The sequence below is a fragment of the Mustelus asterias genome, chromosome 1, assembly GCF_964213995.1.
Source record: "Mustelus asterias chromosome 1, sMusAst1.hap1.1, whole genome shotgun sequence".
NCBI lineage: Eukaryota > Metazoa > Chordata > Chondrichthyes > Carcharhiniformes > Triakidae > Mustelus > Mustelus asterias.
Window position 1 is genome coordinate 160206891 of NC_135801.1, and position 23960 is coordinate 160230850.

Below are 23960 nucleotides of genomic sequence, written 5' to 3' on the forward strand. Positions count from 1 at the left end.
CCAAGAAACATCCTGGTAAACTTCTTCTGGACCCTCTCCAAAGCATCCACATCCTTCTGGTAGTGTGGCGACCACAATTGTACGCAATATTCTAAATGAGGCCTAACTAAGGTTTTGTACAGCTGCAACATGACCTGCCAATTTTTATACTCAAAGCTCCTCAGCCTCATGTACTAGGCCCAAACATCATCACCTTCTTCTTCAATGACCTTTCATCCAACCTCATGTTATAAGTGGGGATGGTTGCTAATGGCGGCACAGTGTTTAATCAATCACAATTCTTCAGATATTGAAGCATTCCATACTGCATGCAGCAAGAGCTGGGCTGATAAATGACAAGGAACATTTCTCCACACACATGCCAGTGACTGTCTCTAACAAGAGAGAATCTAACCATCTCCCCTGGTGTTTAATGGTATTACCATTGCTGAATATCTCACCATCAACATCCTGGGGGTTAACCTTAACCAGAAACTTAACTGGAGCAGACATGCAGGGTGCAATCTTCCCAAAACTGCACAGTGTTGGATCAGGTGAGAAAAGCTGTGTGAAACTCATTGGCTTTACAGATACCTTTTTTCACCTTATTAAAAGACACTTTGTGAATTTTAGAGTGCTGGTGAGGTTCAGACTGCCAGGTGGAGGTGCAGGGCCTAGAAAATGCTGGCAATGCCAGGAATCTGAGATCTGGGTGCCCTTTTTAAAGACCCCCAAATGGACATCAGGATCCTCCCATGGACAGGTTCCCCCCTCCCTCCCTCCAGGGACACTGGGACCCACCAGGGCAACCCAGAGAGTATGGGCTGCAGCAGGAGAGTAAAGAATGGAAAGGGTTAAACAGACAGCCTGACTGTAGTATCCAAACTCACTGCAGGCAGACACATGACAAATTACAAATAACTACATCCCAGACGGCACGAAACAGTCACATCCCTGGTGAGATCTTTCTGAGGTTACAGCAACAGGAATAGAATTGATACCACTTATTGAAAGTCCACAATGTCTAAAGGAGCCATTGTGCCTCTGGAAAACTAGTCAAGTATCAAGACAGTTAACACATCATTGAAATCTGCTTGATAACAACAGTGCTTTGATATTGCAAAGAGGTAGACAGGATATGTTCAGAAAATAATTAAAGATAAAGCACACAGGACAATGGATCAACAGAATGTGATCAAAACAGAACCCTAACAAATCTAAAGTAACAATATGATGACCTAATCAAAATGTAATGCTTTGTAACGCGAAAACATGTAAGAATGTAAGCACCTATGATGGGTAGAGTAGCTCGGGAACAAGCTGGAATTACAGCTCCGAGTACTGCTCTCCCTCATGCATGTTGAGTAAAGCCGTTTTTGTTGAAGCTCTATATGGTCTCGGAAGACTCAGTTCATTCATTCCCTCCAGCTGAGCCTAACTCTCCATTTGGTGTTTTTTACTCATTTATAGGATGCGAGTCTCACTTGCTCGGACAGTATATATTGCCCATCCCTAATTGTCCTCAATTGAGAAGGTGATAATGAGTTATCATATTGAATAACTGCTGTCCATGTAGAGTAGGCACACCCACTGCGCTGTTAGGGAGGGAGTTCCAGGATTTTAACTCAGCAATAGTGAAGGAACGGTGACATATTTCCCAAGTCAGGTTGGTGACTGACTTGGAGAATTTCAGGCGGCGGTGCTCCAGAAATCTAACCAGTGATAGTGAAGGATTAGCAATATACTTCCAAGCCAGGATCATGAGTACCATCTCTGTACTACCTGCAGAACATCTTGCAGGTGGGACACATAGCTGCCACTGTTTGAGTCAGTGGTGGATGGAGTGAATATTTGTGCATGGGGTGCCAATCAAACGGGCTGATTTGTCCTGGATGATGTCGAGGTTCTTTAGTGTTGTGGAAGGTGCACTCATCCAGGCAAGTGGAGAGTATTCCATCACATTCTATACTTGTGCCTTGTAGATGGTGGGCAGGTTTTGGGGAGTTAGGTGTTGAGTTACCTGCCACAGGATTCCCAGTCTTTGGCCTGCTCTTGTAGCCACAGTATTTTTGTGGCTAGATCAGTCCAGTTTGTGGTAACGAACCCCCAGGGTGTTGATATTGGGGAAGTTCAGTGATGGTGATGCCATTGAATGTAAGAGGATTAGATTAGATTTTGTCTTGTTGAAACTGGTCACTGCCTGGACTCTTGTGGTATGAATGTTACTTGGCATTTGTCAGCCCAAGCGTGGATATTGTCCAGGTCTTGCTGCATTTGGACATGAATTGCTTCAGTACCTGAGGAGTTGCAAGTGGTGCTGAACATTGTGCGATCATCACGAACATCCTTCTGACCTAATGATGGAAGGAAGGTCATTGATGAAGTAGTTGGAGGTAGTTGGGTCTAGAACACTACCCTGAGGAACTCCTGCAGTGATGTCCTGGAGCTGAGATGATTGAACCTCCAACAGCCATACTGCCTTCTCTTGTGCTGGATATGACTCCAACCACGGGGAGTTTTCTCCATTGATTCCAGTTGACTCCAGTTTTGGTGTGGCTTCTTGCTGCCACATCAGTCAAATGCTGCCTTGATATCAAAGGCAGGCGCACTCAGGAGTTCAGCTCTTTTGTCCATGTTTGGAAAAATTAGGTCAGGAGCTGAGTGATTCAAGGGGAGAAAGGATTTGTTATGAGGCTGTGTATGCTCAGGCCTGAATGTAATCCCAATATTCAGAGTGATTTGTATGAATAAGTTACCTAATAAATCCCCTGACTTCTCTGCTCTCTAAACTCTGTTTAAATAGACTGATGGTGTATTCCATACAGTTTGCTCGGGAACATCTATTCTTAAACCTGGCTGTCTTTTTGAGAAAGCTGCACTCTTGTCTTTTATGGACAATTTTTGCTGCATGATCTCTTTTGCAATTGGTCTTCTGTTTATCACTGATATCTTCTTTCCAATAAATAATTCCTTTTGTAAATATCTCCAGCCACAGCATTGTTACATCCACCTATTGCCAATGTCAGCTTTAACCGCACTATCCAGAATGAGCATTCCGCTGCGCTTGCCAATGGTTGTCATGACTTTGGAGATTAGAAATAGGAGTTCAGGGAGAGGAAAGAAAGGAATGTGTACTTTCAGTTCAGGCGTTTGTTGATTTCTCTAATCCAGACAGTGCTACACTTTCAGAGACTGACACAACTACTTAGCCATGTCCACGGAGATCTTCCTTATCTCTGCTTCATAAGGGAGGTTGTGATAGAGTCATGCTGTGCACTAAAATCCTGACCCATAGATAGAAACATAAAAACATAGATGATAGGAGCAGGAGGAGGCCATTTGGCCCTTCGAGCCTGCTCCACCATTCATTAAGATCATGGCTGATCATCCAACTCAATAGCCTAATCCTGCTTTTTCCCCATAGCCTTTGATCCTATTTGCCCCCTGTGCTATATCCAGCCGCCGCTTGAATGCATTCAATGTTTTGGCATCAACTATTTCCTGTGGTAATGAATTCCACAGGCTCACCACTTTTTGGGTGAAGAAATGTCTCCTCACCTCCGTCCTAAATGGTCTACCCTGAATCCTCAGACTGTGACCCCTGGTTCTGGACTCCCCCACAATCGGGAACATTCTCCCTGCATCTACCCTGTCTAGTCCTGTTAGAATTTTATAAGTCTCTATGAGATCCCCCCTCATTCGTCTGAACTCCAGTGAAAACAATCCTAACCTAGCCAATCTCTCCTCATACATCAGTCCCGCCATCCCCAGAGTCAGCCAGATAAACCTTCGCTGCACTCCCTCGAGAGCAAGAACATCCTTCCTCAGAAAAGGAGACAAAAACTGCACACAATATTCTAGGTGTGGCCTCACCAAGGCCCTGTATAATTGCAACAACACATCTCTGCTCCTATATTCGAAACCTCTTGCAATGAAGGCTAACATGCCATTTGCCTTCTTTACCGCCTGCTGCACCTGCATGCTTACCTTCAGGGAGGTCCCACTGCACATTCCCCTTTCCTAATTTACAGCCATTCAGGTAGTAATCTGCCTTCTTTGGAAGTGTTTGCTTCCAAAGTGAATAACCTCACACTTATCCAAATCATACTGCATCTGCCATTGATTTGCCCACTCACCCAACCTGTCCAGATCATGCTGAATGATCTCTGCATCCTCGTCACAGTTCACCCTCCCACCCAACTTGGTATCATCTGCAAATTTTGAGATGTTACATTTTGTTCCCTCATTCAAATCATTGATATATATTATGAATAGCTGGGGTCCCAGCATGGATCCCTGTGGCACTCTACTAGTTACTGCCTGCTAATTTGAAAAGCACCCATTAATTATTACTCTTTGTTTCCTCTCTGCCAACCAGTTATCTATCCATCTTAATACAATTCCTCCAATCCCATGCGCTTTAATCTTGCATGATAATCTCTTGTGCGGGACTTTGTCAAGTGCTTTGAAAGTCCAAATATATCACATCTACTGGTTCACCCTTGTCAACTCTATTAGTTACATCTTCAAAGAATTTCAACATATTTGTCAAACATGATTTCCCCTTCATAAATCCATGCTGACTCTGTCTGATCCTGCCACTGCTTTCTAAATGCTTTGCTATAAAGTCCTTGATAATGGATTCGAGCATCCAAAGATGTGCGGGTTAGGTTGATTGGTCATGCTAAAATTGCCCCTTAGTGTACTGAGATCTGCAGGTTCGAGGGATTAGCGGGTTAATATGTATGGGTATGGGGGTAGGGCCTGGGTGGGATTGTGGTCGGTGCAGACTCGATGGGCCAAATGGCCTCTTTCTGCACTGTAGGGTTTCTATGATTTCTATGATTTTCTCCACTACCGATGTTAAGCTTACTGCTCTATAATTTCCTGTTTGCTCTTTCCCTTCCTTTTTGAATATTGGAGTGACATTAGTTATCCTCCAGTCTGCGGGGACTGTTCCAGAGTCTATAGAATCCTGGAAGATGACCACCAATGCATCCAGTAATTCTGGAGCCATTTTCTTAAGTACTCTGGGATGTAGTTTATCAGACCCTGGGGATTTATCCGCCATCACTCCCATCAACTTTCCCAGTACTATTTCTCTATTAATATTGATCTCCCTCAGTTCTTCCCTCTCACAAAATCTTGCATTCTCCAACATTTCTGGTATCTGATTTGTGTCCTCTTTTGTGAAGACAGAACCAAAGTGTGTATTCAGTTGCTCGACCATTTATTTGTCCCCTGTTATACAGTCCCCCGTTTCTGTCTGTAGGGAATCTACATTTGTCTTCATCAACCTTTTTCTCTTCACATATCTACAGAAACTCTTAGTGTCAGTCTTTATGTTCCCTGCAAGCTTACTTTTGCACTGTATATTCCACTTTTTAATCAATCCCTTGGTCCTTTGCTGAATTCTAAACTGCTCCCAATCCTCAGACCTATTATTTTTCTTGGCCAATCTGTATGCTTCTTCCTTAGGTCGGATACTCTCTCTAATTTTCTTTGTAAGCCATGGATTGGCCCTCTTACCCATTCTGATTTTGTGCCAGACAGGAATAAACAGTTGCTGCAGATCCTCCATGTATTCCTTGAATGTTTGCCATTGTCTATCCACTGTCATCCCTTTAAGTAACTCTCCCCAATCTATCAAGGCTGACTCACGCCTCATATTCTCATAGTTTCCTTCATTAAGATTCAGCACCCTAGTCTCCAAATTAACTACTTCACTCTCCACCTTGATAAAAAATTCTATCATGTTATGTTGGCTCATCCCCAAGGGATCTCATACAGCTAGATTGGCAATGATTCCCTTCTCATTACACAGTATCCAGTCTAAGATGGCCTGCTATCTAGTTGGTTCCTCCACATATTGGTTAAGAAAACTATCCTGTATACACTCCAAGAATTCCTCCTCTATGGCATTGAGGCTAATTTGATTTTCTCAATCTATGTGCAGATTAAAATCACCCATGATCACCGATATTCCCTTATCACATGTATCTCTAATTTTGTGTTTAATGCCATTCCCAACATCACCACTTCAGTTTGGGGGTCTGTATATGACACCCACTAATGTTTTTTGCCCCTTGGTATTTCTCAACTCTACCCATTCAGACTCCACGTTGTCAGAGCCAATATCCTTTCTCACTATTGTGTTAATTGCCTCTTTAACCAGCAGTGCCACTCCACCACCTTTTCCTTTATGCCTGTCCTTCCTAAATATTGAATATCCTGGGACATTCAATTCCCACCCCTGGTCACCCATGTCTCCGTAATCCCAATTATATCATACCCGTTTATATCTATCTGCGCGATTAGTTCATTCACTTAATTGCAAATGCTCCATGCACTAAGGTACAGAGCCTTTAAACTTGTCTTTTTAACATTGTTTGTCTTGATCCCAGTATTTCTCTCTATAGCCCTGTTTGAACTTTGTCCTTTGTTTCTCTGCCTATCACTTTTCTTATTCCCTTTTCAACCTCTTGTTTTTGTCCTTGCTCCCTCCTTCTCTGACTCCTTACATAGTATCTCCCTGGCATATTAGATTAAACCCTCCCTCAGGACATCAGTCCCAGTCCTGCCCAGGTGTAACCCGTCCAATTTGTGCAGGTCCCACCTCCCCCAGAACCAGCCCCATTGCCCCAGGAATCTGAAACCCTCCCCAGACACCATCTCTTCAGCCATGCATTTATCTGATATATCCTCTCATTTCTACTCTGACTAGCACGTGGCACCGGTAGTAATCCTGAGATCACTACCTTTGAGGTCCAATTTCTTAACTTTCTTCCTAGCTCCCTCTATTCTGCTTTTAGGACCTCATCCCTTTTTTTACCTATGTCGTTTGTACCAACGTGTACTACGACCACTGGCTGTTCGTCCTCCCCCTTCAGAATGTCCTACAGCCGCTCCGAGACACCCTTGACCCGAGCACCAGGGAGGCAACATACCATCTGGAGTCTCATTTGTGGCCACAGAAACGCCTTACAATTGAATCCCTTTTAACTATTGCACTGGCACACTTTTTACCCCTCTCCTCTGCAGCAGAACCATGCTTTCCCCAGAGAGGTAATTCCCTCAACAGTATCCAAAGCGGTATATCTGTTTTGCAGGGGAATGGCCACAGGAAATTCCTACACTACTTGCCTCTCTCTCTTGCTCTGTCTAATGGTCACCCATTCCCTTCCTGCCTGCGGAGTCTGAGCCTGCAGTGTGACCACCTCCCTATACGCGCTATCCATGATACTCTCTGACTTGCGGATGCTCCACAGTGTCTCCAGCCGCTGCACCAGCTCTGAAACTTAAGCTTCCAGGAGCTGTAGCTGGAGACACTTCCTGCACACATGCCGACCCAGGGGACTGGAACTGTCCCCAGCCTGCCACATGGAGCAAGAGGAGCAAACCACGGCTTGGAGCTCTCCTGTCATGTCTTACCCCTATAAATTAAACTTTTGAAAGATGTTTTGTTTCAGATTCTATCCAATTCTCTGGAGCCCTTCTTTCCTGCTCCTTGTTACTACCGAATATAACCTTTACAACTTATAGACCACAGAAATAACACGGAAATATTATTGTTGTGTACAACAACAATAACAACTACAATGCCAAGAGTGAAAAGAAAAAATTACTTACCAGTCACCAGCCAATCATTTACTTGCTGCCTATGACGGCACGGTTCAATTTCCTTCTACCTCATACTTGCCCTCGAGTCTCTCTCGCAAGTCCGCCTCCCTTGAAGATGAGCACCTCTTTCCCCTCGGCACCAAATTCCCTCTCAGCTCCAAATTCCTGATGCCCTCGCATAGGCTGAAACTCACTCCGACTGCAGTCTCTCTCCCAGTGGCGTGCGCAGGCTCACTGGTCGTGCACTTACTAAAACCACTGCCTTATATACAGTTGAGATGAGCTGGGATGACTGACGCACCAATATAAAATTCCTCAGTGTTCACACCTATTGAGGCCCTAATCAGGCTTCAATTGATTGACAGATAACTGCCACTTAGCTAACTGGGTCTAGAACATAGAACATTACAGCGCAGTACAGGCCCTTCGGCCCTCGATGTTGCGCTGACCAGTGAAACCAATCTAAAGCCCATCTAACCTACACTATTCCAATATCACCCATATGTTCATCCAATGACCATTTAAATGCCCTTGATGTTGGCGAGTCCACTACTGCTGCAGGCAGGACATTCCACGCCCTTACTACTCTCTGAGTGAAGAACCTACCTCTGACATCTGTCCTATATCTATCACCCCTCAATTTAAAGCTATGTCCCCTTGTGCTAGCTATCACCATCCGAGGAAAAAGGCTCTCACTATCCACCCTATCTAATCCACTGATCATCTTGTATGCCTCTATTAAGTCACCTCTTAACCTTCTTCTCTCTAATGAAAACAACCTCAAGTCCCTCAGCCTTTCCTCATAAGACCTTCCCACCATACCAGGCAACATCCTAGTAAATCTCCTCAGCACCCTTTCCAATGCTTCCACATCCTTCCTATAATGCGGCGACCAGAACTGTATGCAATACTCCAAGTGCGGCCGCACCAGAGTTTTGTACAGCTGCAACACGACCTCCTGGCTCTGAAATTCAATCCCTCTACCAATAAAAGCTAACACTCCATACGCCTTCTTAACAACCCTATCAACCTGGGTGCCAACTTTCAGGGATCTATGTACATGGACATCGAGATCTCTCTGTTCATCCACACTACCAAGTATCTTACCATTAGCCCAGTACTCTGTAATCCTGTTACTCCTTCCAAAGTGAATCACCTCACACTTTTCCGCATTGAACTCCATTTGCCACCTCTCAGCCCAGCTCTGCAGCTTATCTATGTCCCTCTGTAACCTGCAACAACCTTCCGCACTGTCCACAACTCCACTGACTTTAGCGTCATCCACAAATTTACTAACCCATCCTTCTACGCCCTCATCCAGGTCATTTATAAAAATGACAAACAGCAGTGGCCCCAAAACAGATCCTTGTGGTACACTAGTGACTGAACTCCAGGATGAACGTTTCCCATCAACCACCACCCTCTGTCTTCTCACAGCTAGCTAATTCCTGATCCAAACCGGCTAAATCACCCTCAATCCCATGCGTCCGTATCTTCTGCAATAGCTTACCGTGGGGAACCTTGTCAAACGCTTTACTGAAATCCATATACACCACATCAACTGCTTTACCCTCATCCATCTCTTTGGTCACCTTCTCAAAGAACTCAATAAGGTTTGTGAGGCATGACCTACCCTTCACAAAACCGTGTTGACTATCCCTAATTAAATTATTCCTTTCTAGATGATTATAAATTCTATCTCTTATAAAACTTTCCAAAACTTTGCCCAGAACAGAAGTAAGGCTCACTGGTCTATAATTACCAGGGTTGTCTCTACTCCCCTTCTTGAACAAGGGGACAACATTTGCTATCCTCCAGTCTTCTGGCACTATTCCTGTAGACAATGACGACATAAAGATCAAAGCCAAAGGCTCTGCAATCTCCTCCCTAGCCTCCCAGAGAATCCTAGGATAAATCTCATCCGGCCCAGGGGACTTATCTATCTTCACACTTTCCAGAATTGCTAACACCTCCTCCTTATTAACCTCAATCCTGTCTAGTCCAATAGCCTGTACCTCAATATTCTCCTCGACAACATTGTCTTTTTCCTGCGTGAATACTGACGAAAAATATTCATTTAGCGCCTCTCCTATCTCTTCAGGCTCCACGCACAACTTCCCACGACTGTCCTTGACTGGCCCTAATCTTACCCTAGTCATTCTTTTATTCCTGACATACCTATAGAAAGCTTTAAGGTTTTCCTTGATCCTACCTGCCAAAGACTTCTCATGTCCCCTCCTGGCTCTTCTTAACTCTCTCTTTAGGTCCTTCCTGGCTAACTTGTAACTCTCAAGTGCCCTAACTGAGCCTTCACGTCTCATCTTTACATAAGTATCCTTCTTCCTCTTCACAAGAGATTCAACTTCTTTAGTAAACCACGGTTCCTCGCATGACCACTTCCTCCCTGCCTGACTGGTACATACTTATCAAGGAAACGCAGTAGCTGTTCCTTGAACAAGCTCCACATTTCAATTGTGTCCATCCCCTGCAGTTTCCTTCCCAACCTATGCATCCTAAATCTCGCCTAATTGCATCATAATTTCCTTTCCCCCAGCTATAACTCTTGCCCTTCTGTTTATACCTATCCCTTTCCATCGCTAAAGTAAACGTAACCGAATTGTGGTCACTATCACCAAAGTGCTCAACTACCTCCAAATCTAACAACTGGTCTGGTTCATTACCCAGTACCAAATCCAACGTGGCTTCGCCTCTTGTTGGCCTATCTACATACTGTGTCAGGAAACCCTCCTGCACACATTGGACAAAAACTGACCCCTCTAAAGTACTCTAACGTACTAAAGGGTCTGTTGCTTATTGAAATTTAAACTAGACTTTTTAAAGAGAAAAAAAAGAGAAACGCTTACCAATAGTTACCCACTCAGGTCCAGATTCCCAAAGACCTCACTCAGGCTGAAACTCACTCCGGCTGCAGTTTTTCTCCCACTGGCATGTGCAGGCACAGTAGCACAGATGTTAGCACTGCTGCCTCACAGCACCAGGGACCCTGGTTCGATTCCCGGCTTGGGTCACTGCCTGTGTGGAGTTTGCACGTTCTCCCCGTGTCCCCGTTGACTTCCTCTGGGTGCTCCGGTTTCCTCCCACAGTCTGAAAGACGTGCTGGTTAGGTGCTTTGGCCCGAACAAGTGCCGGACTGTGGTGACTAGGGGAATTTCACAGTAATGTCATTGCAGTGTTAATGTAAGCCTGACTTGTGACTAATAAACAAATAAATGAACTTTTGCCTTCAGGAAGAGATATCTGTCATGAGCTTTTGTGACGTGCTTAATTGTTTGTGATAGAGGTTATTTAACTAGAAAAAATGGCACATTTTTCATCTACATAAGGCCTTCTGTTATTTTCCTTCCAATATGGAATGAATTCGAAACCGGGAAATTGGTTTCTGTTAACATGGGGCTCAACTGTGTCTGCATTTGTAAATGGAAGCAGTGAAGTTTTGATCTCTTGCTCCATCAGGACATGTTCACTGTCTGTAACAAATGCCAGACAGGCTTTAGCTATATAGACACTTCCAGTGCCCTAGTTACTGAAACATGTAATTGCTGTTGATTTTTTGATGAGTTTTATCAGATGGCTATATCTGGCAGTAGACATCAATTAATGCTGGCCGACGCTTCATTGCAGGGCAGCAATTACTGATCTACAAACAGCTGCTCACATTTACAGGCTCCTCATGAATAATGCCATCCATCTGTAAAGGTTAGTGATTGAATTTGTGCTAACGTTTCCTGATTAAAAGATGATAAGATAAATTTTGGGACACGGTTTTCTGAATGCTAAAAAATATGGAACATTCAAGATTTTTACACAATGGACAATGTGAGGTGCACATCAAAACACCACATGGAGCCATCACCATTATCGACAATCTTCGACAACTGAACTCTCAGCTTCAGCTGAGCTGAGTGAACGGTTGCCAATGGAGACTAACTGCTTCTCCATAGGGAAAGGAGGAAAATTGTATGGTAATCAATCCAGTGTCACTTTGAGGCCTTGTTTTCAACTCCCATTCAGCGATGGTGCATGATGTTGGATACAAGAAGAGGAGAGGTGAGAAAGAACAGAGGGGGTTCTTAACATTAAAGAAAAGACATGGGGCAGAATTTAAGTTCCCCCACCAATGGGTTTATAGGCGGGGATGCTTGAAAAGTTCCACTATAGATGGCCTTCCCATCTGCCTCTGGCCCATCCTTGACCTATTCTCAATATTACATTTTAAAATTCATTTTACGTGTTGTGAGTATTGCTGGCTGGGTCAGTGATTATTGCCCATCCCTAACTGCTCTAACTGCATTTGAGAGTCAACCACATTGCTGTAGCTCTGGAGTCACATGTAGGCCAGACCAGGTAAGGATGGCAGATTTCCTTCCCTAAAGGACATTAGTGAATCAGATGGGTTTTTACAGCAATCGTGTTATTAGGCTTTTAATTCCAGATTTTTATTGAATTCAAATTTCACCATCTGCCATGGTGGGATTTGAACCTGGTTCCTGGATCCTGTCCTGCGTCTCAGGATTAATAGTCCGGTGAAAATATTACTCCACTGCCTCATTTGCGGTGGGAAAGCCTGGGGCAGTCCATGGGAGACAGTGGTATTGTGTAATGTTACTGGACTAGTAACCATAGGAGCCAGGCTAATTCCCAGGAAACATGGGTTCAAATCTCACCACGTCGGCTGGTGGAATTTAATTTCAGTTAGTAAATGGAGAATATAAAGCTAATCTCAATAATGTTGACCATCAATCTATCATCAATTGTTGCAAAAACTCATTTCGTTCACTGATGACCATCAGGAAAAAAATCTGCCATCCTTACCTGGTCTGGCCTACATGTGACTACAGACCCACAGCAATGTCATTGACTCTTAACTGGCCCTAGAAATGGTCTAGCAAACAACTCAAGGGCAATTCATGGAGTGAATCGAATTGGCTAAAGACTGGCATCTCTGATGCTAGGAACCATTGTAGGAGGCCAAGATAGATCACCCACTCAGCAATTCTGGCTGAAGATTGTTGCAAATGCTTCAGCTTTGTCTTTTGCAGTGATGTGCTGGGCTCACCGATTATGGAGGATGGGGATATTTGTGGAACATTCCTCTCCAATGAATGGTTTAATTGTTCACCACCATTCACAACTGGATGTGTGTGGCTGCACTGCAGAGCTTAGGTCTGCTCTCTTGTCTGTGGAATCATTTAGCTTTATCTATCGCATGCTGCTTATTTGATTTGATTTGATTTATTATTGTCACATGTATTAGTATACAGTGAAAAGTATTGTTTCTTTCATACTATACAGACAAAGCATATCGTTCATAGATAAGGAAGGGAGAGAGTGCCGAATCTAGTGTTACAGTCATCGCTAGGGTGGAGAGAAAGATCAACTTAATGTGAGATAGGTCCATTCAAAAGTCTGATGGCAGAAGGGAAGAAGTTGATCTTGAGTTGGTTGGTATGTGACCTCAGACTTTTGTATCATTTTCCCGATGGAAGGGAGAATGTCCGGGGTGCATGGGGTCCTTAATTATGCTGGCTGCTTTGCCGAGGCAGCTGGAAGTGTAGACAAGAGTCAATGGATGGGAAGCTGGCTTGCATGATGAATTGGGCTACATTCACAACCTTTTGCAGTTTCTTGCGGTCTTGGGCAGAGCAGGAGCCATACCAAGCTGTGATGCAGTCAGAAATAATGCTTTCTATGGTGCATCTGTAAAAGTTGGTGAGAGTTGTAGCTGACATGCCAAATTTCCTTAGTCTTCTGAGAAAGTAGAGGTGTTGGTGGGCTTTCTTAACTCCAGTGTCAGCGTGGGGGGACCAGGACAGTTTGTTGGTGATCTGGGCACCTAAAAACCTGAAGCTTTCGACCATTTCTACTTCGTCCCCATTGATGTAGACTGGGGCATGTTCTCCTCTACGCTTCCTGAAGTCGATAACAATCTCCTTTGTTTTGTTGACATTGAGGGAGGGGTTATTGTCGCTGCACCATTTCACCAGATTCTCTATCTCATTCCTGTACTCTGTCTCGTCATTGTTTGAGATCCGACCCACTTCTGCTATTTGGCACACAAGTAGTCCTCTACTGTAACTTCACAGGTTTTAGCTATAACTGGTACGGGTTGTGGCATGCCTTCCTGCACTCTTCATTGAACCAGGAACGATCCCGGCTTTGTCATAATGGTAAAGTGGAGGATCTACTGGGTCATGATCTATCCATCAGATTCAGTGGTAGTGCCACACAACATGATGGAGGGTATCCTCAATGTAAAGATGGGTGGTCACTACAACCGATACTGTCATAGACAGATGCATTTGTGACAAGCAAGTTTCTGAGGATGAGTCAAGTAAGTTTTTCCCTATTGTTGGTTCCTGTTGGTTCCCTCACCATCTGCCACAGATCCAATCTAGTAGCTATGTCCTTTAGGACTCGATCAGTTCAATTAGTAGTGGTGCAACTGTGCCAGTCTTGGTGATGGATATTAAAGTCCCCAACCCAGAGTAAATTGCCACTCCCAGCATTTCCTCCTCGTGTTGTTCAACATGGAGGGGAACTGATTCATTAGCTGAAGAGGGAGGGGACAAGGTGGTATGTGATAATCAATCCACATTGGAATTGGTGCCATGTTGAAGATTCTCAACTAGTGAACTTTCTAACACTATTGCTCTTCCAGGCTTCATCTGCCCCCCTCCCCCAACCCTGTACAGCTTAGGTAGCCATGTGCCATGGAGTTGGCTGTGGCTGCACTCCCTAGATGAACCATCACTTTCATCAGTGTATGTGCTGAATATTGGTTGGAGAGACAGATGCACTCGCAGGACTCCTGCACTACCAGCCTATTTCTTCTCGACTGTCTGGCGCTCACCCATTTCCTCTCTCCCTGTGTACCCTTAAGTTGTGGGGAACCAGAGCTTGCACTAAGCTCTCAACTGTAAAGCTCCCAACTTCACCGGTGTGCCACAGTGATGCCAGACTCTGAAATCCAGAACAGAAGCTGACAACACTTCCTGCACAGATGGTTATCCAGGACACGGGACATACCCTGGAGTACCCACATGGACCAGGCTGTGCACTTCAGGGGTAGAAGCTGCCCTGCCATTCCTCTATTTATTAGATAGTAAAAGTTACGACTTAAAAAAGGACTCATCAGCTTTTGATGTCTGATTTCAAGAAGAAATTAGATATAGCTCTTGGGGCTAAAGGGATCAGGGGTTACATGGGGGATCAGGATATTGATTTTGATGATCAGCCATGATCAAAATGAAGGGTGGAGCAGGCTCAAAGGACTAAATGGCCTATTCCTGTTTCTAGTTTCTATGTTTCTCACTCTGTTATTCAGTTGTCGCCTAAATATGTGTAAGATGAATTCAAAAGTTTTACTTAAATCTATAAAAAAAACCACATATCTAATTTCCCAGTTCCTGAGATGAACTTCCTAACTTTGGAGAGAGGGAAACATAGCTGCACTTCACATCAATCAATCAACCCACAGCCTTATTGTGATTTCATAGCTTTATTTTTTTCTCTTATTTCAGTAATCGTGGCCTCACTCACACTCCTCTCAGTTTGCCTCACACTGCTCCCGGTCTGCCTCACACTGCTCCCGGTCTGCTTCACAGTGATCCTGACCTGCCTCACACTGCTCCCGGTCTGCTTCACAGTGATCCTGACCTGCCTCACACTGCTCCCGGTCTGCTTCACAGTGATCCTGACCTGCCTCACACTGCTCCCGGTCTGCTTCACAGTGATCCTGACCTGCCTCACACTGCTCCCGGTCTGCTTCACAGTGATCCTGACCTGCCTCACACTGCTCCCGGTCTGCTTCACAGTGATCCTGACCTGCCTCACACTGCTCCCGGTCTGCTTCACACTGCTCCCGGTCTGCTTCACACTGCTCCCGGTCTGCTTCACAGTGATCCTGACCTGCCTCACACTGCTCCCGGTCTGCTTCACACTGCTCCCGGTCTGCTTCACACTGCTCCCGGTCTGCTTCACACTGCTCCCGGTCTGCTTCACACTGCTTCGGGTCTGCTTCACACTGCTCCCGGTCTGCTTCACAGTGATCCTGACCTGCCTCACACTGCTCCCGGTCTGCTTCACACTGCTCCTGGTCTGCTTCACACTGCTCCCGGTCTGCTTCACAGTGATCCTGACCTGCCTCACACTGCTCCCGGTCTGCTTCACACTGCTCCTGGTCTGCTTCACACTGCTCCCGGTCTGCTTCACAGTGATCCTGACCTGCCTCACACTGCTCCCGGTCTGCTTCACACTGCTCCCGGTCTGCTTCACAGTGATCCTGACCTGCCTCACACTGCTCCCGGTCTGCTTCACACAGCTCCCGGTCTGCCTCACACTGCTCCCGGTCTACTTCACACTGCTCCTGGTCTGCTTCACACTGCTCCCGGTCTGCTTCACACAGCTCCCGGTCTGCCTCACACTGCCCCCAGTCTACTTCACACTGCTCCCAGTCTGCTTCACAGTGACCCTGACCTGCCTCACACTGCTCCCGGTCTGCCCCACACTGCTCCTGGTCTGCTTCACAGTGACCCTGACCTGCTGCACACTGCTCCCGGTCTGCCTCACAGTGATCCTGGTCTGCTTCACAGTGACCCTGACCTGCTGCACACTGCTCCCGGTCTGCCTCACAGTGATCCTGACCTGCTGCACACTGCTCCTGGTCTGCCTCACAGTGATCTAGATGTGCCTCACACTGCTCCCAGTCTGCTTCACAGTGATCCTGACCTGCCTCACACTGCTCCCGGTCTGCTTCACACTGCTCCCAGTCTGCTTCACATTGCTCCCGGTCTGCTTAACAGTGATCCTGATCTTCTTCACACTGCTCCCGGTCTGTTTCACAGTGATCCTGATCTGCTTCACACTACTCCCAGTCTGCTTCACACTGCTCCCAGTCTGCTTCACACTACTCCCAGTCTGCTTAACAGTGATCCTGATCTTCTTCACACTGCTCCCGGTCTGTTTCACAGTGATCCTGAGCCTGTTTCACACTCCTCCCGATCTGTTTCACAGTGATCCTGACCTGCCTCACACTCCTCCCGGTCTGTTTCACAGTGATCCTGACCTGCTGCACACTCCTCCCGTTCACAGTGATCCTGACCTGCTGCACACTGCTCCCGGTCTGCTTCACAGTAATCCTGATCTGCTTCACACTTCTTCTGGTGAATTCTGCGACATCTCCCATCTAAAGTGTCCCTATATTTGTTTGTGCATTATTCTTGTATTTAGTAATATCAAATGAATTGCTTGCTAATCACCTGACACTGGGGGAAATTTAGCGTGGCCAGTCCACTAACCCGCACATCTTTGGACTGCGGGAGGAAACCGGAGCACCCGAAGGAAACCCATGCAGACATGGGGTGAATGTGCAAACTCCACATAGACAGTGACCTGAGGCTGTGAGGCAGCAGTGCTAATCATTGTGCCACTGTGCCACCCTGGTGTCAAAATGATAGGCTCTTAGTGTATTTGGAATTCTTCCCATAAGGCAACCCCTCACCCGCAAAACACTGGTAAAATTCCAGTAGAAGAGACCCTTAAATGGCTATTGAAGTTGTTCAATGGGTTCTGGGCGGGTGAGCTGTCTGTCACCACACCCACCACTGTCAAGGTGGCTTGGTGGCAGGAAGAAGATTGGCATGTCACCCATTACCTTCCCACCTCCAGTACTATTCCCAAAGGTCCGATTCAGTCCATAAAGTCTTTATGACAAAGGAGGAGGAGCTTTGGCTCATTGAGTCCATGCTGGTCGAATAGCAATCACTATTGTGCTAAAACAGAATGTGCTTAATCCAGATGGCAAATCATTTTACTACAAAACTAAAACTAATAATAAACGTCTATTCTCCTTGAAGATTTACATTAATCAATAGCAATTTTTTAAACCTGCATGTCCTATCGATGAAGTATTACCATTTTGGTTCTCTCTCAGAGCCAGACTGATACAAATAGCATTCCATTGCCATGACGAATTGATGGAATTCCTTCTCTCTTGCTTGAGGTTGACCACTGCCCAGTGGACATGGTTCCAAAGCACAAAACTGCTCCACAATGTTACTTTTAACTTTTGACCTCTGGCAGCTGTTTCCCCCCCTGCCCCCCCCGCCCAAAAACCTTGTTATGTTCTTTAATTATCTTTTCCTTCTGGTGAATTCTTCTACGTCTCACATCTAAAGTGCTTCATATTTGTTTGTGCATTATTCATGTCTTTAGTAATTTCAAATAAATTGCTTGTTAAGTAGAAAATATTTTGTGAAAACGTAGCACAAAGGAATAATGCAAAAAGAGCATGTTGCTGCTGGCTCAGTATTTTCGTAGATTGTTAAAATATAACCGTCTATTATTAGAATAGAATCCATACAGTGCAGATGGAGACCATTCAGCCCATTGAGTCTGCACCAACCACAATCCCACCCAGGTCCTATTCCCATAACCCCACATATTTACCCTATTAATCCCCCTGACACTAGGGTCAATTTAGCATGGCCAATCAACCTAACCCGCACATCTTTGGATTGTGGGAGGAAACCGGCACACCCAGAAGAAAGCCACACAGACATAGGGAGAAAGTGCAAACTCCACACAGGCAGTGACCCAAGCTGGGAATCTAACCCAGGTCCTGTGAGGCAGCAGTGCTAACCACTGTGCCACTGTGCCTCTGAGCTGCACCGTGCCGTGTGAATTCTGCTGAGGCTTTATTGAAAACACCTAAACCTTGAGAAAGATTCTTGAACTTGACATGCTTTCAGGGAAGACATCTGTTAGAGAGATGGGATGCTGGTGCAGTCTATAAGAGCAGACTGGGATGGATGCCATAGAAACACCCTGAATACAGCAGCGATTTGCACTCATCAAAATCCCACCGCAAGAAATGTGATAAGATCAGCTAACTTGTATTTTAGTGATGTGAATTAAGAGATCGATATTAATTAGGACACCAGGAATAATTCTACAGCTAGTTGTTGAGGTAGTTCCAAGGTTTTGTTAATGGTCATTTCAGACAAGATATGGAAATGATTTGGCATTAGATCTGAACGACAGCACTTCTGAGAGTCTAGCAGTACCTCAGTGTCATGCTGCGGTGTCAACTTCAATCTCTGTACCATAAAGCGACAACATCAGGTTGAGACCCAAAGTCTTGGAGCTGTGTTTGATTGACAATTGGCAAGAGCCGAGGTTCTCTGGAGCTTTTTCCTGATGAAATGGTTTTATGTTTCTTTCTTTTTCTTGACAGTTCCGGGGAAGAAAGGACCAGAACAATTTGTTTAAATATGTTACAATATGTGACAATATGGTTGGGATTTTACAGCTTTACTTGACCCGAGACCGGAAAATCCCGCCCAAGGTCAACGGACATTTCCATTTTCTGCCCCTCGCCCCGATTGCATGGTGGGTGGGGTGGTAGAATTTCGGCATATGTGCTTTTTCACACCATACAACAGAAACTGAAGCTTCACTGACCTGATTCTTCTATCTGATGACAATGAAGGGAATATTGATGAAAAATGTAGCAAGTGTACTTGTAGAATACTGCAGTACTAAATTGATCAATAAGTGGGGATATGAGCAGCAGCGAATTAATGCAAAAAAATTCTTCTAACAGCAAAATGACAACATTAATAAGGGCAGTAGCGGACTCGAGTCAGAGGTTGCACCTGATGCTATATTTCTGTCTTGCAATCATTCTACAATCCCACTGGCTTAGGGGTGGCATGGTAGCACAGTTGTTAGCACTGCTGCTTCACAGTGCCAGGGACCTGGGTTCGATTCCCAGCTTGGATCACTGTCTGTGTGGAGTTTGCATGTTCTCCCCGTGTCTGCGTGGGTTTCCTCCAGGTGCTCTTGTTTCCCCCTACATTCTGAAAGATGTGCTGGTTAGGTGCATTGACCTGACTGTGGCAACAAGGGGAATTTCACAGTAACATCATTGCAGTGTTAATGTAAGCCCTCCTTGTGACTGATAAATAAACTTTAAAAAATACTGCTAAATTCACATGCGCTACCTTTTTAACTGGCTGATCAATAAGTTTATTGATTCAGTATTTGTTGGTGCTACATTGATTTATTAATTCACTGGTGTCTGCTCAGCTGTGCTATTCCTATCCTCTCGCAGTTGACAGTGAGTCATGATACATCTGCTTTGTGCTGATTTCTGTGGGTTAATTTTTCATATTGCAATTGAATGATGTAATAAAAAGTCAAAACACACATAACTCGTGATGGATTTTCCACCCCTTTCGAGATATTTAGGAATCAACAGCGATTGTACCGGAAAATGTAGGCAATGGTATCTAGTATGCTATTGGAGGAAAGATTTTTTGACTGTGTGCCAATGTGCCAATCTGACCCCTCCAGCAGACAATCATTAGTTTTACTCAGTCAGCTTCAAGCTAAAGGACATATCACTGCTGGCACCATTCGCTCAGATGCCACTTCAGGGTTCATTGAGACTTGAAATTCACAGCAGATATTTCATCAAATTTCACAAAATGTTAACCTGATAATTACATATCTTTGTATGCACTTTCAGTTGTGCAAAAAAGCATTTATATAATCCATATGTACAGGAGAAGCTTAAAAAAATTCCCAAAAGTTATGAATTCTGATGTAAATATAGGAGGCACGGTGGTTAGCACTGCTGCCTCACAGCACCAGGGACCTGGGTTCGATTCCCAGCTTGGGTCACTGTGCGGAGTTTGCACGTTCTCCACACGTGTCTGTATGCGTTTCCTCCGGGCGCTCCGGTTTTCTCCCACGGTCCAAAGATGTGCAGGTTAGGTTGATTGGCCGCGCTAAATTGACTCTTAGTATCAGGGGGATTATCAGGATAAATACAGAGGTTTACGGGGATCGGGCCTGGGTGCGATTGTTGTCGGTGCAGGCTCGATGGGCCGAATGGCCTCCTTCTACATTGTAGGGATTCTATGATATTAAGATAAGTTTTTAAATGAATGACTCTGAGCATTTGCAATCCTGTCTGCTGCCAGACATGCAGTGGCATGAGACCCCCGCACACTCACAGACAGAAATTTAGGCCCCCATCGTATCTGGGGAAAGTTCTGAGAACATGGCTGTTCAATATTGTGTGGGAAAGCTGGAAATGTGTAAAGCACATTTGTCAGTGGCTTTTTAACACTGTCATCCTTGTTCTAATTTTACTTCTGGTTTCACAGAAAAAAATAACATAGAATCTTGGAGCAGGAGTAGGCCATTCGGCCCCTTGAGCCTGCTCCACCATTCACCATGATTATGGCTGATCCGCTATCTCAATGTCATATTTCCGCTTTCTCCCCATATTCCTTGATGCAATTGAAGTCTAAAAAATTATCTTTTTTTTCCATCCAGGTAGTGGCACGTTGGGGGATCCCATGATGTAATCTCAACTCCTGTCTTTAGAGGGAGACTGTAAAGAGACTTCCAATGATGCAAGCGTAAGTGTTAGAGTTGAAGAGGAGGAGGGAGGAAATTGAAGGTTGGACTTGAGATGTGGAAGAGGCCGCACTCTGTTCCAGTGACGTCTCCCTGATGCTACGAGCTGAGAGGAGCCACAGGACAATACCATTAACCAGTAATGGGGGGAGAAACCTCTGGCAAAAAGCATGGAGGCCTCATTTGAGGTTGGCGGGTGGGTCAGCAGCAGAAGAATGGAGCACACTCCTGGATGTAGTGAAGAAGTGCTTTTGTGAGCTAAGTAGTATAAGAATGGTGAGCGCATAGGCACATTCACCTTCGTCCTGCTGTGTGCATCACCCAACCCCTCACTTCGCTTTCTCAAGCCACCTAATTACACCATTCCTCATACCCTTCCTAACAGCACTGTGGGTATTTTTTTATTCATTCGTGGGACATGGGTGTCGCTGGCTGGCCAACATTTATTGCCCATCCCTAGTTACCCAAGGGCAGTTTAGGATCAACCACATTGCTGTGGCTCTGGAATCACATGTAGGCCAGATCAGGCAAGAAAATTTCCTTCCCTAAAGGACATTAGTGAACCTGATGGGGGTTTTTTCCAACAATCGATTCATGGTCTTCAGCAGATTTTTAATTTCAGACTTTTTAAAAAGTTGAATTTAAATTCCACCATCTGCCATGGCAGGATTTGAACTCAGGTCCCCGGATCATTAGCTGAGTTTATGGATTAATATTCGAGTGATAATACCACTGGGCCATTGCCTCCTGTAGGTGTATAACTACACCACATAGACTGCATGGGCCAAAGAGGCAGCTCACCACTAAGGGCAATTAGGGAGAGGCAATAGATACTGGCCTAACCAGTGACACCCACATCCTGTGAAAGAACTAAAAAAACTTATCTTGCAAGTACGCCCATCCCTCTCTGTCTGTGTAATTCTTCACGTAGCCAACTGTCCCTCCCCCACTGACACTCACCCTCATTCTCATGGAATCGTGAATTACACAGACAGAGAGGGATAGGCGTACTTGCAAGATAAGTTTTTTTAGTTCTTTCACAGGATGTGGGTGTCACTGGTTAGACCAGTATCTATTGCCTCTCCCTAATTGCCCTTAGTGGTGAGCTGCCTCTTTCCTTGATAGTCATTCCTTGATAGTCACCCTCACTAAATGCTCTCCAGCTATTGGATAAACACATGCTGTTGCACCCATTCATAGATCTTTTCTTTTCCTCCATTACAGGAGTAGAGAGCACAGAACACAAGGGAAAGACAGAGAACAAGAGATGGGTCTCTCCATGTCACAGCTCGCAAGAGCAGAGGAGGAGCTGCTGGAGATCAGTGGAGTCTCGGCAGGGCAGGCCGGTGGAGATAAAGAGATGGCAAGCACCCAGCTTTCTGCAGGTTTGACACAAATACCTGAGAGTCCTCACATGTCACACAGCACTTGGTCATATTGGCCAGTCAACAGCAAGGAGATGATCATGTTCATAATGAGATGTTGCAACATTTTTACCTTGCCAGTGCTCATTCAGATCTCTTATCTCAACAAAGCCTTCACATTCAGCATGCTTGGTTTCATCGGTCAGAACATTGAATACAGGAGTTGGGAAGACATTGGTAAGGCCACACTTGGAATACCGTGTGCAGTTCTGGTCACCCTATTATAGAAAGGATATTATTAAACTAGAAAGAGCGCAGAAAAAATTTACTAGGATGCTACTGGGACTTGATGGTTTGGGTTATAAGGAGAGGCTGGATAGACTGGGACTTTTTTCTCTGGAGCGTAGGAGGCTGAGGGGTGATCTTATAGAGGTCTATAAAATAATGAGGGGCAAAGATCAGCTAGACAGTCAATATCTTTTCCCAAAAGTAGGGGAGTCTAAAACTAGAGGGCAGAGGTTTAAGGTGAGAGGGGAGAGATACAAAAGGGTCCAGAGGGGCAATTTTTTCACACAGAGGGTGGTGAGTGTCTGGAACAAGCTGCCAGAGGTAGTAGTAGAGGCGGGTACAATTTTGTCTTTTAAAAAGCATTTAGACAGTTACATGGGTGAGATGGGTATAGAGGGAAATGGGCCAAATGTGGGCAATTGGGATTAGCTTAGGGGTTTAAAAAAATGGGCAAGTTGCGCCGAAGGGCCTGGTCCCATGCTGTAAACTCTACGACACTATGACCTTCTCCACAAGGAGTTGCTGGAGATCACAGAGTAAACGTCTTCAGAGCAGCTGATTCACTCTGAGAGGGCATTGTCACAGGATTAGTACCAACCATACACCAACTCAAATACTCTCACTTCAGCAGGGCCAGTCAGACCCCTGTTGAATTGGCAACTAATAAATCATAGATTCATAGAATCCCTACAGTGCCGAAGGAGGCCATTTGGCCCATCTAGCCTGTACTGACAACAATCCCGCCCATACCCTATCCCAATAACCCCACATATTTACCCCGCTAATCCTCCCTGTCACGAAGGGGCAATTTAGTACAGCCAATCAACCTAATCTGCACGTCTTTGGACTCTGGGGGGAAACTGGAGTACCCGGAGGAAACCCACGCAGGCACGAGGAGAATGTGCAAACTCCACACAGGCAGTGACCCGAGGCCGGAATTGAATCCAGGTCCTTGGTGCTGTGAGGCAACAGTGCTAACCACTGTGCCAATGAGCCGGACCGAACGTCACATATGAGCAAGAGTAGATGGTGGTAACAGGAACAGCAGCAGACTATTCACGTCGGAGAGCGCGGTGTACTTTAAGCTCTGCTTAATGGGACACGGATATTGAACTGAATTTTACTGTGAGCCTCAGTGTTTTGCTGAAAAGTGGTCCCCGATTCCACACTTGCTGGCAGTGGGACCAGCTCGATAATTTTACTGCAGACAACCACGCGATCTGGTCAGTTACAGATGGTAGGCAGGATCCTGAAGTGGTG

At 45.3% G+C, this 23960-nt stretch overlaps 1 long non-coding RNA gene across 1 annotated transcript; it reads left to right on the forward strand.

Annotated features, from left to right (window-relative positions):
• Nucleotides 1-499: 499 nt before the first annotated feature.
• Nucleotides 500-22684, forward strand: LOC144502340 (uncharacterized). Its single transcript, XR_013499323.1, has 3 exons — nucleotides 500-533; nucleotides 20965-21050; nucleotides 22273-22684. It is a non-coding gene; the product is annotated as an uncharacterized LOC144502340 (long non-coding RNA).
• The last annotated feature ends 1276 nt before the right edge of the window (nucleotides 22685-23960 follow it).